Source organism: Patiria miniata, unplaced genomic scaffold, assembly GCF_015706575.1.
Source record: "Patiria miniata isolate m_02_andy unplaced genomic scaffold, ASM1570657v1 HiC_scaffold_1, whole genome shotgun sequence".
Taxonomy (NCBI): domain Eukaryota; kingdom Metazoa; phylum Echinodermata; class Asteroidea; order Valvatida; family Asterinidae; genus Patiria; species Patiria miniata.
The window spans coordinates 28,883,713-28,902,898 of record NW_024037047.1 but is presented as its reverse complement, the minus strand read 5'-3'; the positions used below and the strand labels follow the sequence as shown (position 1 = coordinate 28,902,898).

At 38.4% G+C, this 19,186-nt stretch overlaps 1 long non-coding RNA gene across 1 annotated transcript; it reads right to left on the bottom strand.

Annotated features, from left to right (window-relative positions):
• Positions 1-13,063: 13,063 nt before the first annotated feature.
• LOC119728023 lies at positions 13,064-15,896 on the bottom strand. Its single transcript, XR_005271009.1, has 3 exons — positions 13,877-15,896; positions 13,501-13,640; positions 13,064-13,316 (listed from the first exon to the last, which is right to left on the bottom strand). It is a non-coding gene; the product is annotated as an uncharacterized LOC119728023 (long non-coding RNA).
• Between the last annotated feature and the right edge of the window lie 3,290 nt (positions 15,897-19,186).

Here is a 19,186-nt window from a genome sequence, read left to right as displayed (position 1 = left end):
TCAAATCATCCCCATCATATTGACCGAAATGCATTGAAAGAGGTAACCAAGGTAACATCGTGACTGTCATGAGAATATCAATAATTGTGACTTCATGTGACAAACTGACACTTGCTTCCAATCGTCCCAATATTCACCGAAAGGCATTGAAAGAGATAACCCAGGCAACATTGCGACCTTCAGCAATCATTATGTTGCCAAGAGACAGCAAGTACCGGTAGTGTATATTAATATCGCCAGTTTTGTACATCACAATTCATCACTGAATGTTTGAAGAGCTCCCCTCAATGGATGGATTTAATCCGATGTAGAACAATTACAAATCGCCATCTTGCATGGGCTTTATTCACGGGTCGGCCATATTGGATTGAGAGTGAGGTAAAATCTTCATTTTTGGAACTTGTGTGGAGAAATGAAAGCAATGACGTTACAACTTAACACCAGTTGCTCAGATGAATCAATATAAAATTTGTGATTGAACAAACTGTGATGTTTAAAGCCACAGTAAAAAAAATTGCAAGTGAGGCTAAGTGAATAAATAGTCTGGCGCCATCTTATTCAACAGTTTACAATTTATGAAATACATTCAGGGAACACGACAAAAATGGCCAACTCGTGGATAAGGCCCATTGCCACAATTTAATCATTGTCTTCGCTGCTTCGAAGGAATGAAAATGTTCAAATCATAAAGTAAAACGAAGGCAAGATGCGAGATTGTAATTCAATTCACCTTTTCATTTTTTTTATTCATTTAATTTTAGTTTGCTGATTTTTTAAAGTATCTGTGCTCTCTAAATTCCAAAGAGTGAAATTAGGGACTAGACGTTTAAGAGTGAAAATCACTCTCATTTTCGATTGAAATAGTTTGAAAAAATTACCACCTCGGACGAAGCTCGAGTCGATCTTTACAATTGAAGGAATTTTACTCTAAAACGTCTAGTCCCTAGTACAGTAGGCCATCAGCCGGGGGGTTTGGTCAGTATCGAATCAGGGCATAAATGATTATAGTGCGCATGCGCAAGGTATACCGCCCTACAGTGGTAACAAGCATTTTGATGGACATTTTGAAAAAAGGGTGATAACACCCAAAAAGCTGCCACCGCTGCAATGCTATCACATATTTTCCAACTCTGGAGGTGTATACCTTGCCAAAAATCGCTATGACGATAATTCCCCCCATTTGATACCGGTTGCCAACATTTTGGACCGAGGCTGATGGCCTATAGTTTCCGACTGTGGGATTGAATCTTCACTCGAATGGAGTGAATTTTCTCTCTTTGGAATTTAGAGAGTGTTTTTCATTCAAAGAAATAAAATCATCCCCATATTGACCCAAATGCATTGAAAGAGGTAACCAATGTAACATCGTGACAGTCATGACCATATCAATAATTAATTGTGTCTTCGTGTTACAAACTATACTTGCTTCCAATTATACGTACCGAAAGGTGATTGAACTGAATAACCAAAGCAACACTGCAATCATACGTGACAATCATACGTGACACTTCAGCAATCATACGTGACAAAAGACAGCAATTAAGTAAATATTAATATTTCGCCAGTTTTGTGCAACACAATCCATCAGTGAATGCTTGAAGAACTCCCTTTGATGGATATATGAACAGGGACTGAATCTAATGTAAGAAATTATTAACAATTGCCATCTTGAATCGCCTCAACTTAATTAGTGTCTTCGCTGTTTCGAAGGAATGAGGTTTTCAAATCATAAACTGAAGCGAAGGCAAGATGCGAGATTGTAATTTATTTCAACTTTTCAGTTTCTTTTTTTTTCTATTCATTCAATATAAATTTTGCTGATTTTCAGCGTATTTGTCTTTTTCATTCAAAGAAATAAAAATATGAACAGGAGATACAAAGAGATTGAACATGAGAGTCTAGGCCAACTGCAAAACGGCGACCGCCAAACAAGTTGGTGTATCTTTTCCACTCTTTTATTGTGTTCGGTTTTAGGTGCTTTTAATATATATTTATCTTTCCTTTGCTCTTTCATTTCTCAATTCACTCAGACATGTTAGACATGCTTCATTTTATAATTTCTTAAATTTGCAGTAGCTATCAATATGCCTCATTTTGTGGTTGTTGTATTGTTTTATGATTTTACATCATGTATCCGGGTGAGTCTGCTTTTTAAGAAAGTACACGGGGTGCAAACCAGTAAAATAGACTTCCATGCATAGACCTCAGTATTACGCGCACTTCCCAAATTTATCGAAAATATTCACAACTCTCCAAGGTATTTGAGATACAAATCAAATTCAAAGCTTATTTCATTACCTTTCAATTTCTGTTACCAAATGTTGGGGGTTATGCAATTACTTTTGGGAGAAAATTCCATCGGGCACAGACAGACCGACCGTCCGACCGACCACCACCACCAAGTGACATATATAGAAGCTCCTGCCAGAGTTTAAAAAGGTGCGTAAAAAGGTCGGCAAATATCTTTTCCCCCAGAAATCGCTTCAGATTTACTCAATATTTGAGTAATTGTTTTCGTATTTACCAAACTGTCCATTCGTAAAGTTGGGGAGATTTAACCACCAGTCGTTGGAAAATGTACTGCAATTTGGACAAAGTAATTTTGTCCAACTAAGTTGTTTTTATGCCAAGATTTTAACCTCAATTTGCATGCATGCTAACCCCGAAAGGACGTAACTCACTGTCGTCAAGCAAGTTGCCTTTTTTAATTTTCATTTGGAAAACAAGGGATTTTGTGTTACTGTTATACTTTTTATACTTGCGTGGATAAAGTGAAAATCCATCCATATACATTTACCCCCCGCCCAAAAAAAGGAATATCAGAAAACGAATATTTTCAATTAATGTCTCTGACATGTCCGTATCTCACATGTCCGTCTGTCTGTCTGTCTGTCTGTCTGTATGGTTGGGCTGTCAGCGTTTTGTCCATCTGCATTCGCCTTTGATTTCATTTTACAATACAAGTATCTTACTGTTGACCAGTGTTGTAGTCGAGACCGGATAGTCCGAGACCGAGACCAAGACCGAGACCTGAAGTTGCGAGACCGAGACCGAGACCGAGACCAACCCCTTCAAGGCGGACCGAGACCGAGACCGAAATGGTCCGAGACCGAGACCGAGACCGAGACCGAGACCGAGACCGAGACCGAGACCGAGACCGAGACCGAGACCGAGACCGAGACCGAGACCGCGGAGAATAAATAACAATAATCTAAATAAAAAAACAAGACACTAATTACAGCTGAACAGTCTGTCCTTGAGATGACGATGTTGATGGGGATGTGAAGGAAGTGATTGGAAGCTAGGAATCACCTGTACCTGCTTAATTGTGTCATGCGAGTGCTCTTCATGTTTGCTTCATACCATAAATTACAACATGGCTACAGAATTTGTTATTGTCCAATCAATTTATAAAAAAAAAAGGGAAACAACCTAATTTAAAGAAGGGGAAAACCTAATTTGATGAACTCCATATATTGTTGCCACATTTTTGAAAACATAGTTTTTTTAAATATAATATTGTTTAACTACTATAAGTGTCAATCTGATGAAGAAACTCTAACTTTATAGGAGTACGGCAATTTGTACTAGTTTTTTGCAATGTTGAAACTTGACAAAACTAAAAAGTTAAAGGTGGATGTTTCATCTGTTATAGGAACTAAACTAAACTGTTACAGGACCCTAAACTCCACAGCCACCCCTTGGTTTCAGCAATGACTACTAACGGATATTTAAAAGCAGCTTTAATTTTACATTGCACCTCCTTGTAAACCTAATTCAAAAAATATTTGGAGCAAGAAAATATTGATTTATTTTTTTTAATTTCAGTCATGGAATATAGACTTGTACATGTAGACCCAAAAATTGAGAGGTGGTCGCCAGAGAGGCCTGGCTTAGGCTGAAATGTAATGCCACTTTATTTGTGTATAATGTCAATACCATTACATACACTATAGAAGATCGATGAACCATATTTGCCTGATCTATCTTCTGTTAATCTGCCCGCCGTCATCATCGCCATTAGCCTATTTGAGAATATGGCCGACACAATAGAAGGGCGCTGTCACAAACTGAATGTGGTGGGCGAGATGTACTTTTAGGATTCATGGCTGCGTGCGCACGCCTATTTGTGTTTTAGTAATTTACAAGTACAACATATTGCCAATATTTCAATCGTTTATCGTGATGGCCGTAAACAGCATTTAGCGATTAATGGAACAAAAGTCTTCTCGACTCATGCAAACGCAATTGACATTTATAAAGGAGACAAGGCAGGCAATTATACTCTATTTTTGTGTGACTATGGCAGTAGCTCAATTTGTGTTTATCACAGATGAAAAGATGAATACATGGCAAGTCAAAAATAAAGTGACAGTATGATAAAGAAAAAGAAATGGCACCCTCCATTTTGTAAAAAAAAAATATAATTGAGATAAAGAACATGTTATTGAGTAGTAACTCTGAAAATTTCACGTAATTTGCATTCTCTATTCCCAAGTCGTGCCTATTTTAATAAAGAGATCACAAAATTCAGCTGTCCACCAGTAATAGCAATTTAACGGTCTACGAATTGATGAATATCCATTCATAAATATAATGAAAAAAAAAACGTTTTCCCGCCTCCACGAATAAAGTTAAAATTGAAAAGGAAAATAGAAAAAAAATCACCAATATTTTTGGGGAAAAAGAGTTGAATTGTTTCCCATATTCAAAACAAAAAATCTGACGGTAAAAATAACGTTTTAATCTTGATTCATAAGATTTTAATCTCAGTTGTATTTGGAATCAATGAGGATGGCTATAAAGTGCTTGTTTCAACAAACCATCCCACAATAAAAACAAGAAATAAGAAAAGGAGCAATGGTTGTTGGACTATGCCTCACTCACTAGAAAGTGAAGAGAGACATGTCTATCAGCATCACACTGCAGTCACGTTTGCCCTCAACTGATTCTTTACTTAATCCAAAACTGGGGCCGGGGCAGAATCCGCCCCCCCCCCTCACTTTTTGGCTGGTCTCGACTCGAGACCAGCCAAAATATCGAGACCAAAGGGGACCGAGACCGAGACCAAGACTGAGACCACAGCTCCCGAGACCGAGACCGAGACCAGCAAAAAGTGGTCTCGAGACCGAGACCGAGGCCGAGACCGGTCTCGAGACCTACAACACTGCTGTTGACTTTTTTTCCTTTAATATACTGCTTATTGTTCTTTATTATTTAATTCTTCTGAATGCAGTGTATATATCAAGACCTTCCGTAACAAGCTTTTGCTTTCTATAAATTGGCCTCCATTTTGTTTAATTATCTTGCCTGTTATTATTCTTTGTCTTTATATACTTTCTATGCAATGTATGGAAATGAGTTGAATTCTTTATAATTGTGATAGGCACAGCTAATTAATATATCACATTAGCCAGTCAATCTTTCTTTATGAAGGCAGGGAGCACTCAACTGTTAAAAACAGTCACAGTGTATTTTACTCCGTGTAAAACTGCAAGCCAAAGATGGAGCCCTAGGTTTTTAAGTGTTGGGCATTTACGTTTATCCAACTACGGGGAAAAGCTGACCGCCAACAGTGTTGGGTAGTAAAAGATAGGCGGTTACTGCTCACCAATATTGGTATCGAAGTTGGCTGGATTTGTTAAAAAGAGTAAAGGCCTACCTGTAGTGACGCAGACACTTGGGGTTCTGTAATTTTGCGTCATGTGCTTTCCTCCAAGCTAAATAGAACTATCGCATCATCACCACACGGCCGGGAGGTTCGAAGATTTGTTTTGGTGTCTGCGACGCAGTCAGACAGTTTAATCATGGAGGTAGAGTGCGCACCATATACTTTCACCGCAGGGCTTGGGGGCTGATACGTGACACACCGGTACGGTACTTGCGTCGCACACAGATACTCCGAGGCTTCTGATTGTACCGATTCAACCGCTCTATCGATGGGCGCCAATGAGCCTCGAGCTCTCATTGGACAGATTATGCAATTAACTCACAACTTGGTTTCAATACATGTACCACACGCACGACACATGCTCACGGGATGCACGTGTGTTGGTCACTTACCCACACTACTTTGCAAAATCTGCATATTTGGCGAAAGCAACCTCGTTCCCAGGGTATCGAGCAGTACGCGCCCATCACTACCTGCTCTCTCACCCTGGTATTGGATCATTTGCATGTCCAAGATTTTTGAACCCGTATGCAAATGAGGAACAGTCTGGTGCCTGGATATGCGTGACATTAGCACTTGTTTTTGTATGCGATGTCTGGGGTAAAAACAGAGTCAATTCGTTGCAGCGCGAGCATGGCGTGAGTTACGAAAACGAATTATTTAATTAAACTGTTACGGTCTTATCGAAACAACATGCAGTATCACATTTCATATTAATATGAACAAATTGAACAAACCAAGTAGGCCTACACGATAAAAATCCATTTCTAGCCAATTGCGGTATCGAATCAGGATACAGGAAGAAAGTTTCCTATCCAGGGCTTACTATTTGGAAGCACTGGGGACGAGGTTGTGGCGAAAGCGATAAGCGGTCTAGTCTGGTTCCCTGACTAGACGATACTGACTTTTCACAATATGGTTACATTCCAAAATGGAACACGACGCAGCGAAGACCAGCCCTCGTTCGAATGCAAATTTGAGTTGAAGCACGATGTCTAAATGTAAATCAACTTATGGTCAATACGCCCTGCATTGAAATTCTGAAATTAATTGATGAACTTAAATTTAAAGGACCAATAATAAGCATGATAGGTAAGGGGTTGATAAATGATAAACTATTTTACATCCAGAAATACCCGAGCTATGACGAACATGTCCGAGTGTCAACGAACACGTATTTGGATTACTCCGGAAATTTTCGAAAACGGGCAAGATCCTGATCTAAGATTTGTCAAAATAGTCAGAATCTTTTGTTGTTGATATATCCATCACAAAGGAGTAAGCGGTCAACATTGCCCTTTGACATACGGCGATTGAATACATAGCCTACAGTTATTAATACCATGCAACAACCACTTTGCGGCCAAACTGAATATCAGGTGAAAAACGACAAGTAACACGTTACGTAAAGAAGCACGAGAAACTACTTTCTCGGCAAATTTCAGCGTTGATGCTTTGGATCTTTTTTTCCTCTCTAGTACAGAGATCAATTAAACAATATGCATTAATGTTGATGCTACTGGCAGTGCCCAATCCCAACGGCGGAATGAGTCAAGGCCAGATGCTAGCTCAACCTTTGAAGGCAAGCCTTTCTTTTTTTAGAAACTACAATTAAGGTAATTAAAGGGAAATTGTCTGTACGCAATTAGGTGAATTAAAAACTGGCAATTATAGATTGCCAGCTTTGAATTACCTTAATTGCGCACAGAAAAGGTCTGTCCTTCGGCTTCTATAAGAGCCGTTCCCGTCCCTATCAAAATTCACCACGCAAAGACCCGATTTTATGAAAACCTGCGATCGAAATGACTGTTAGGTAATGAAATTGCAGTGAAACGATGGCTGAAGACATACCTCTACAAATTGTCAGCTAGGCATTCCTCGTCTGTTGTTGAGTTCCTAATTATAATCAATAACGAAAGTCTAACGGTAAAAACAAGAGGAAAAGTATTTTAAAAAATTAAAAATTAAACATCAAGAGGAAAAGTATTTAAAAAAATTAAAAATTAAACATCATCGCGATCTGAAGAACAATGGGCTATCCTCGGGCCTTATTCACGAGTCGGCCATATTGATTTTTGGAAATTGCGAAGAGAAATAAAAGCAATGACAAAAAGTTAATTACACATACCAGTCTGCTCTAATGCATAAGTTTAAATTTGTGGTTCAACATATCCTAATGTTTTATGCCACAGAAATGAAAGTGAGGCTAGAATATTAATAGTCTGGCACCATCACATTCAGCAGTACACCAATAATAAAATACATTCAGGGAACCTGACCAAAATGGCTTTCTCTTGAATAAGGTCCATTGCACATCACAATCACACATGCATGGGTAGTTTTTATTTTGCGCGTGTATAATAATTTAAGCGTTTCCATAGAAACTAATACAGACGTGTTCTCTTATTATGCAGTAGTGATTACGCCAATGCCGCTTCTCCCTCCCATTGTGAACAAAAACGTCTTGTCTTGTTGCCGTTTCTGTTTGTATATAGGGCCTAATCAGAATTTAGTTTCACCAGCCACGGCTCTTTACTTAAAGGTGTCATCGTTCTGCAAGGGCGGATCCAGGGGGGGGGGGGCCAAAGGGGGCCATGGCCCCCCCCCCCCCCAAACGAAACCAATTTTTTTTTTTTATGTAACATCGCAATAAAGGCAGGCAATGAGTACACCACCATCTTTTCCTCAAAAAAACATTGGTTTAAAGTGGTCAGAAATTGCCTCAGATCGCACCACAGAGCATCTAGAATCCAAAAAAAATTTCGGGGCCCTTAAGCGGGCCCCGAACCCCACGCCGTAATTTTGTTGACCCACTTTTTGGGGGGACCAAATTTTTTTTGGCCCCCCCTAAAATTGTGTTCTGGATCCGCCCTTGTCGTTCTGAAATCGCCGAAATGTTTGTGTTGAAGATTGTAAGCTTATATCCTATTTCAAAGGTTTGGTTGAAAGGAAACTAACCTAATGTCGCACTGTTCCTGAGCAAAGACAAACAACAAATCCCAGTTGTTTTAATACTTAATTCTGAAGCGGCGGAAATTGTTGTGACATACAAAGACGTATTTTCAGCTGTAAATATTAGTGTCCTTCTTTGAATTTCCCCCCAGCTTTCTTCTGTGTCCATAATGTCAGACCATAGAGCATGGTCAGATGATCGATGTACGTTACACTCAGTGTGTGTGTAAACATTACATGTTGTTTACCGCACGTCCGCAGCATGCGATGCACTGGTGGAACATGTGCGACTGAAATCACGACTACCACCCAAACAGCTCGATTTTTGAGAGTTACAAAATTTTGACCTTCAAAATTCGTTCTCGCAAGAATAATACAAAAAACGGCAATTTTTGAAAGGATGGTTATGTGGACGTTTATATTCTTCTTTGTAAATGTTGTTTCCAATTAATATCATTTCATGTAAACGCCTTAAAGGGCGCTTGCTCATTTATAATTTCACCCATGGGCTTCGTAAATAACAGCAACTGCCTTATCGATAAAAAAAACACTGGTCATAATTGCGGGTAATTGGATGTAATTGGTTGGCTATTGTTTGCTTGGCAACGGCTGCTGCATCGTACCGGAATGGAATGGACGAATATTGTCATTTTGCTCACGACTATAATTGACATTTCTCGACGGCAGGTCGGTTCCGAGCAGCCGCCTATTAAGCGAGTTGATGGTAATTGCTCATAACTGCTACGGACGTCACCGGAATCAAAACAAATGACGACATATAAAATTCCCTTGCATTATATTCAGATATTAATATTAATATTCAAACGAGCTTCCATCCATCTCAACGAAATGAGTCTGACATCGCCGGCTATTTTGGGAGTGAAAAGCCCTCAACCTCACTCATTGGAAAAATTATAATGTTTTAATACGATATCCAACTTAAAAGCAAAAGAAAAAAACCCCATGAAAATCAATAAAACTGCTGCAAACTGCTTTCTGACTGGCTTGACCTGAAATATACAAATCCAAGAATTAAGACGGCCGCCTGACGCTGCGATCTTAACAAGATCCTTAAGAGGCAAAATGACAATGGTGCAAGAAACAAACTAGGGACTCACAAGCAGGCAGGGTTAGAAGGAGAAACACAGAAGAGGCATTAATGGGGGACAGACCAATGGGGGTGAAAATCAAAGGGAATGGAGTATGGAGAACAAAGGACGGATACAATTATTGGGGACAGACAAAGAATTATTAATTAGGGGACAGACCAGTGGTAAGAACGAACAAATCCTCACCGTTTTCGCGAAGGCGCGAATTTCATGAAAACAAATCGTATGTTTATCGATATTTGTTTTTTGGTGAAAGAGTTAAATATATCAATATCTACAACCTGGTGAGGTTATATACTATCAAAAAATTAATTAGAATATCAATTAACCTAATTAACGAATGGCCAAATTTCCTTAACAAGTGCCGTTTTGCGAAGAAGTAGACTTTTGTTTCGTTTAAATATAGTTTTATTATTTCAAAACGTTTATTATTCGACTTCATTGTTTCTAATATTTAAATTACGCGATTAATATTGATTAAGTGCTCTTAATTTGTTTAATTTCGTCTTTTGTCGGACAATTTAATATGCGGTTCAAGCAAACTCAAACACTGAGTACGCGACACGTTTTTGTCCCGGAGAATGTCGTCTCTTCCATGCCAAACCTTGTTATTCAGAAGTCAAATTCGTCTATAATAATTATTGATTGATTAAGACGAATCCGATCTCTGAATGCTGCCATTTGGCCACAGCTTGGACGAATTCGATATGTGATAACGAATATTCTCAACCTGGTGACTAAAGAGGATGACCAAGCTTTGTAAATCACTAAATAAAGCGAATGAAATTTTTCGAGGACGAAATTTAATGATAGAGTTGTTGAATAAAAAATCTTTAAAATAGCAGGGGAAACCTATTGCCTTGTCGATCTTGTGAATTTCGAAGGTAAAAAAAATAGAGGCTAAAAAAGCACAAAAAGTTATGTGCTGACCAAGCATTCAGGGACCGGATGAGCCATCGCAATAAACCCATGCCGACCCTTATAGGACTCTTCTGGGATCTCGGAGGTCCCGGCCCACACACTTCTTTCCCTGTCCATCCATATAATCCGAGGGCCAGGCACCATATGTAAAAGCAAAGAGCTAAGGGAGGAACAAGGCGGCACCCTAAGCCCTGATCCGCCGAGTGGACCACATGCCCTGAACCTGTACGAAGATGCACAACCTGGATTTCGCAGACAGTTCGTGTTCAGCTGAGTGTTCCCCAACGTGGCGCACTTGAATAAATCTTGGAAAAACTTCCAAATTAACATTTAAGAATTTCTGTAAAGTTGATCAATTCTGATAAACATTTATTATCTCTAATTACATACCCAACTAGAAGTTTGTCAGCAAATTATTTTCTAGTTTTGGGGGACATTTTCAAAGGGTTCACTGTGCACTTCGAAATAAAATCGGAAAATCACGCCGAAATAAACTTGTGATTTATGAACGGAAGTGTTTAGAACTTGATGACATTTCACTTTTTGTGAAATTTCAGTTAAAACTTTTGCTCTAGCTAGGCGCGCGCCACAGGCAAAAAATCAAAGTGCGCCACGTTGGGGGCCACGTTAGGGTACATCAATAGTATACGTAGTTCATATACATCTATGCCTACATGCTGTACAGCGTCATCAGTTGGTGAAATTCGGAGCGAGACCCTAAAACATTATCGGCACACTCTCGCAAAAGGTGGTTCGGCCAGCTTTCTATACAAAACCTCATTGGATCGTGGTTTTGTGCGTAAACCTTATCAGTCAGCCGATCACGCTCAAGTCCCATCATAAAGAATAAGTTAACCGGACCATTTTTAGTGGTTTCTAATGTGGATCCATGCAACAGAGTCCAACTTGGCGTTATTTACCAGTACCCAACAGAAGCCGACTTTGAATGTTTTCAGTTGCCTGCCGAGTACAACATATTGCAATCAGAAACATAGGAAATATGTACATTATTTTGTACCAGGGGTTTACTGCTCAATCCAACAGGCTCCAACGGGTAAATGGTATAGCTGGATCCTGTTGGATTCAGCAGGTTTAGGGTTAAAGTTTCATAACCGTTCAATTTTTCACTTTTATCAAATAGACATGTCGTGTTTTTAAAATAAACTCTTCAAATATTCATTATATAAAATCATGGCATTATGAAGAGAAGAAAATAAAATGTCGAGTGTGTAAATGTTCATACGAGGAATAATTTGATAATTTGAAAGCTACTATAAAATGGACTTGGAACGGGCGAAAAATGAATTATCACATTTCCCCCCATTTGCGGGATTTAAATAACAACCCATAACCTATAAATTGGAAAATCTGATGATTTCCTTTCCGATCCTCCGTTTATCTATTTATTAATTCATTTATTACATTTCTTTACCAAGGGTACGCCTAAACAGTTTGAAACAGGTTTCCATTGGGGCCATGCATTAATTTTCTTAAATAACTTTAATACTCAAACTAAAATTACAAGGACAAGTGCACATGTGAAACAGACAAATACTTACAAACACGAATTTTTTACCAATTTTTTTTACTCAAATAAAGCTTGTAAAAAAATGCATGTTAAACATTCCAGTATAAGGCACGAATTGCTGATTACGGGATGGGCAAAAACCCCGCGAAAACTCATTTGAAAAAAAAACACGGGGAAATTCCCGATCATCCGGCTCCAAATTTCCGTGCATGGCAACCAAGTTTATAACTCCGTAGATCAGCGCATTTTTGAACTAGTGTGATATTGACAGAAATATCACCGATGACTAAGGCCAAAAAAAAAAGAAAAGTACTCGGTCTCTGGTCAGCGCGCGCGTCGATTTTAGTCATGCGCGTCAACCTTTTTTTATATTCAAATTAACACGGAAGCCACAACAACGCCCTCTACTGCCGCACCTTCTCAAATTTTTGTACCAAGGAGCACCAAGGAATGGGGAAATTGCACCAAGGCAAATGATAAAGGGCACCAAGGCAAATTATGGAGGACACCAATGTATAATGAGGACACAAAAAAGCAAAATAGTACCCACCTTGTCTGTACAATTCAAGCTTGAAAAAAAAACCCACAAACCCCCCCCCCCCCAAAAAAAAAACCCCGCGTCGCCGCATCAATTCCGGAACTTTGGTCTGACCAGAGACCGATTATTATTGTTTTTTTGGCCTAATACGTTGAACAAGGGATACAAGATGGTAGATCACTAGCATAAATAATGAATAAAAGTGGACATAAGATCGACCCATAGCCTACGGAACACTAACGTTTTTAGTGGCAGTACCTTTGACATGTTCCCTCGATATTCACAGACTGACTACGACCACTTAGGTAGAACTTAAACCTATTGATTAAATAAGTTGGCATAGGGCCTATACAGTTTTTAAATTTATCCAGCAGGTTTTCGAAAGGATTTTGAATGGGATGGTGTCTTTATACATCCCTCGGATTAATAAAATGTGACGACTTTTTAAGAGAAACTTATGGGAACTTTAAGGAGCTAGCTATTGTAAAACTCAGTCGAATGTTGCTAAAATTCGTGCTCCTGCCTTGGTGAACAACTGCACTCTAGCTGTTATGTATATTGTCATCGTCTCTGCTGCTTACACGAAACAAGAGGAATCTGCAAAGATAAAAGAAATAGGCCCTTTATCTATTATATTACATATTTCACATTCGAAGCACAACCCAACTATCGGAGTGAAAAGATTGTCATAAAAAGTTCGATATGCCACTTCCCGAAGACTAAGACAAAAATAGAAAATGAATAAATGAAAAATACATCTAAATTCCTTTTGCTATATTACCTCAAGAATTGGTGAAGACTTGCTCTGCAAGCAGGTCATCAGTCCTTCCGTCGGTACTTCTCCCTGCTTCCGGTTCCTTGGGATTCAGAAGTGATTGTATCTTCGTCCAGAATGAAATCTCATCTTGCAGACCGTCATCTCTGCCAGAAGATTAGAAGGAACACATGTAAGAAAATGTGTGCGGGACAATTATGCGCCTGTTGCTCTTCTTTTGTGAAGTTGTTAAGTGATTATTAATTTCACATTAAATTTATTTTCCTCTAGATTTATCGTATTAAAAAAAAATAAGGTATCATTTATCGCAGACAAAATAATCAGAACAATTTGAAACACCCTAAGACATTGTTCGAAAGGAAAATAACATTAATATTTGTACCTGGGAAATCAGTAATGGGATGCCCGGCAAGCAGGGTCTTCAGTCATCCGGAGTTCCTCCTCCCTGTTTCCGGTTCCTCCGTGTCAGCAGCTCCTGACATGAGCACTCTGGCTTGCCGGTCCTCCTAATCTAATTGCAAGTTGCTGAAAATAAAAGAAGTCTTCCTAGCGGAGCTAGCTTGTGTAACTACAATGTACAGTGGATTCCTGATCAAATTTGTGACCGGTGCCGTGGTATAAAGAGAAGGAAACGTATATTAGTAGTCCTTACCTGACCAATATAAAGATGCAACCATAGAGGGAAAAAAAAGGGAAACTTAGTTTAGGTCTACGCTACTTAGATCTCTAAGCCTAATTGGATGCAAAGTATCTTACATACAGACAGTGAAAATAATCCAATTAGTGGCCCTTACCTGACCACTGTAATGGATTCAACCGTTGAGAATGAAAGCTTAGTTTATTCTAAATAGATAATTTGGCCTACTGGTCGCGAAGATGATATTCCAGTTTGCGCAAAGCAACGCGCATCCACCGACGCGCAACGCGGTTCAAAGGGAAATTAACATTCACATTGCCGACCAGCTGTGATCGGACCATAGAGCTATATTAAATTTAATATAGCTCTATGGATCGGACTTATCAGTATTCAAATGAACCATCGATCAAATCCTCCACTGGTGTTGTGGTTGTTAAATTAATTAATGCACAATGTTTCATCCTGTAAATTCAGGCTATACACTTTACAGAGCGATTACAAGGTGTATCCGACGCTACAGGTGTCATTACACCTGATTTAACATTAAACAAAAATGACACAATGGCCCTAACACAAAAGGCAATTATCAATCTTTGCGAATCGGATATTATGGAAGAATAAATCACAAACAATACTTCATGTCCATAAAACACGTTTCGACAAGGATCAGAGACTATTTCATGTCACAACATAATCGTGGAATCGTTGAAACCATCATTCTGATTACGTTTCACGACCGCTACATGTTTCAATGAATCTGTAAGATCTGCACATGGCCCTATACGTGTAGAGCGTTTTTAAACAATAATCTCCAAGAAAATTTTGTCACATAGACAAATAAACTAGATTCTTAAACATGGCCCTATAGAGTACTTCACTCCATTAACCACGTTGAAGTTACAACAGGTGAGGAATATACAGAGTATACAAGAAATCTTAGATCCAACATTTGAGCTTTTTTTAAGCTTCAAAATAGCTATGGATATTTAACACATGACCCTAGAGTATATTCCACGATTATTCGCACTCAAGACGGGATGAATGCACAAGCAGCTTTCAAGAAAATTGCAGAAATTTCTACAGAACCGAGGAATAGAAGATCTCTACACTACTTCACATGGCCCTAAATAATTTCGCATAATAAATTGGAAAGATTTTTTTACAAAAACAAAGCCATGTTCACATGGCCCTGGAATCCTGTAAATAATCTGTCACATAAGTACAGAAGATAACGCAAGAAAAATTGGGTTTGGCAGAAATATCTTAAAAACGGCGATGACAGTTTTGTACACATGGCCCTAGGATTTTTTTTCACAATGACAATCAATATGGAACGACGAGAAAATGCATGATATATAGACGCAACTAGAATTTCAAAAAGTTTGATTCGTACACATGGCACTAAATATCTAACACGAATTGTTACAAACGGAAAAAATATTTTGTACAAACATTGACCCTACTACAGCTCACAATCATTGTCTTTAAATGTCAAGCAGTAGACATGATAAAACAGAAATGTGCAGATGGTGCAAATTGGAAGAGAAGCAGAACGATTTACTACATATGGCCCCATCATGATTTCGACATAAAAATCCTTCCTAGATAGCAGGTGCTACGTAGTTTAGCAGTTGGCCCAATCATACACATGCATGGCCCATTCATAGTTTCACATGGCAGACACTCGTAGTCATGTACATATTTCGTTCTTGTACGTTACTTGTACTCTTTTTAACACGAACTCGTAATCAACGAACGATAGGCCTACATTTGTTGTTTTAATATACCTGCGGGTCGATATACACCGTCTTATTTTCTTCCTACACACTTATCGGTCAAATGATTGACAAATGCTTGACAAGATTTAATGATTGACGCTAACTTTGTTCACACTCGAACTCAACACGAACTCGTAAATCGTGAACGAGCGATACATTTTTTGTTTTAATCAAAGTACCCGCAGGTTCATCGTCTTATTTTCTTCCGATACACAAATCGGTCGAATGATTGATAAATGCTTGACAAAATGTAATGATTGACGCTTAATTTGTTCTCACTCGAACTCAACACGAACTCGTTAATCGTGAACGAACGATATATTTGTTGTTTCAACCCATACCCGCAGGTCCATGTCTTATTTTCTTCCGATTCACGAAACGAACAAATGATTGACAAAATTTAATGATTGACGCTAACTTTGTTTGCGCTCAAACTCAATACGAAGTCACTCGTAATCGTTAACGAACGATACATTTGCTGTTTTAATATACCCGCAGGTCGATATCCATCGTCTACTCTTATCGAACAAAACGATTGACATTTAGGTTTTTTTTTTTTTCGATTTCACTTTTACGCTCCTAGAATTTCTCCTCATTGATTTATTTTTCTGCCTTTTAATTGTATACGTTATCTTTTTTGAAAGACGTTTTCAATCGAACCGAGAGCGCGCTATTGCTCATTTCGAATACGTGATTATTTTCGGAATCGTACATTACTGACACCCAAAAACGTTGGCATTAAGAAACAAATTATTTCAAATTTATTTGCACACCCAAGCGCCGGGATTTTTATTCCTTTCCCATCTGGTGCTTGGTAAGATTGTGTCTGATGAACTATTAATCGTGCGGAGAGGTTCCTTGGAAAATATAATTATTATCTGTAACTCTGTTTGTCTTCTCTACAAAACATAATCTCTTACTGGTTTTACAACTTTATACATTAATAATTCTATACTGAATTAATTTGTTGGCAATGTAGCACCCATCGAGGGTGTTATATTTCTCAATAAAAGTATCCATTAAGAGTATCGTCTTTATCAATAGAATCACCCATCAAGGGTATCGTATTTCTCAATAGAAACACCCATCAAGGGTGAGGTCTTTCTCGATCACCCATCAAGGGTGTTGTGTTAATCAATAGTAGCACCCATCAAGGGTGTCGTGTTAATACAGTAGAAGCACCCAACCAAGGGTGTCGTTCGTCTCAATAGTAGCACCCATCAAGGGTGTCGTCCTTCTCAATTGTAGCACCCATCAAGGGTGTTATAGTAGCACCCATTAAGGGTGTCGTCCTTCTCAATGGTAACATTAAGGATGTTGTATTTCTCAAAAGTAGCACTCATCAAGGGTGAGATTATGGTAGCACCCATCAAGGGTGTCGCTTTTCTCAATAGTAGCACCCATCAAGGGTGTCGTCTTTCTCAATCATATACTTTAACCTCTAGAGGGCGGTATTCCAATGGACATTATTCAACACAACAGTTTACAGACTTATTTCGCAAAAGTTTGAAAAGGAATGCATATTGAACATCTTTACACCATTATTTCTTCAAGGTAAGTCCTTCGGCTTTACACAAAAATAATCAGCAAACTTAATATGGTTGTGATGCGGCCGCATGCAGGCAATGCCATTGACAATGATTTCTGTTGATATGATAACATCTCCGAGGGTCCGTCTTCATCGCTGATTCTTCAGTTTGTATTATTCAAATAAAATCCCAAACGTTAAAGCTTAATTTTCTTCATACCTCAACTGGCGTTATTATTGCCAATGCACAAAGGCATTGTCAGGATAACGTTGATATAAATCAAATACGCTCGTTCCCTCCCCGATTCCCACTTGGCAAAGTTCCTAATTGTCTTGCAAGCTGCTATTTGCTCGCTTTTTGCAGCACGCTAAAGCTTCCTACATTTTATTTATTGATGTATTATTATTTTAGTACCACCTGCTCTTTTTGCACTTTATTTTTTATATTTTATTTGGCTACATATATATAGCTTTGCCTTAATTTTTATTCATTGGTATCCCTCAAAACAGAATACCTCATCGAGTTTTTCTGAACTTTAGATTTAAAACTTCGGACATACATTTTCATTTTATTTTCCAGTTAAAAAAGCTGTTTTAATGATTTTGATTCAGTAGAAGACTTTTTTTTTTTTTTACAATAATTATATTTTAAAGAGCTCCGTATTGCAGTTATGAGTTGATAAAATCAAAAAAAAAATTATCACGGAAGGTAGACATCTATCATCCATTTTATTGAAATAATTAACTGATTTGGTATCGGAAAATATGAAAATTAAGATATCGTCAACCAGTGAATAATCTTCTCAGGAAGACGATATCCTACAAGATACCATCAACCCGAGAAATATTTCCTTTTCTCGAGAAGATAACATCTCACCCAAAAGATATAGTCAACCCGAGAAATATTTTATTTCCTCGAGAAGACGACATCTCACCTAAAAGATATCACCAATCCGTGATGAAATATTATCTCGGAAAAACGATATCTAACCTACAAGACATCATCCACCGGAGATACATTTTGTTCTCGAGAAGATGACATCTGACCAACACGATATCTTCAACCCGAGAAATGTTTTCTTTCTTGGGAAGAGGATATTTCACCTACAAGATATCATCGACCAGAGATTTTTTTTCTCGAGAAGACAACATCTCACCCTACAAACAAGATATCACCTACCCGTGATGACATTATCTCGGGAAGACGATGTCTTATTTACAAGATATCATCAACCCGGGAAATATTTTTTTTCTCGGGAAGACGGCATCTCACTTACAAGATATCACCAAGAACACTCTCTCGGGAAGACGATATCAAACATACAATTATAACATTGCGAAAACTACCCCAACGATGTCCTCCTATTTTTTTTTAAATGACGGATGCTCATCAACCCATGTAAGCTTACAGCTCAGTAACGTCTACTTATTTCAAAAACCAAAATTGAAATTAAAAAGAAATTTTCTAATATTAATAACATTGTATTTTTCCATTACAATGCACTACCTCGATGCAGATTTTTAATTGACTACCGTTAATTTTTTTTAAGGATCAAGCTACGATTTGCCCGACGATTTTTACTGTGCCCCGAAAAGGCCATTTTAAAATTAATTTGTTAAAATATTTTTATAAGTTAATTTTTACACCATGGCTGTGCCAGGTCAAGCTCCCTTACGCTGCTGCTGGTGTGCTCGGCTGCCTACGCGCGCCATGTGCCTATACCCCAACCTACCCCGCCTTAATCCTAC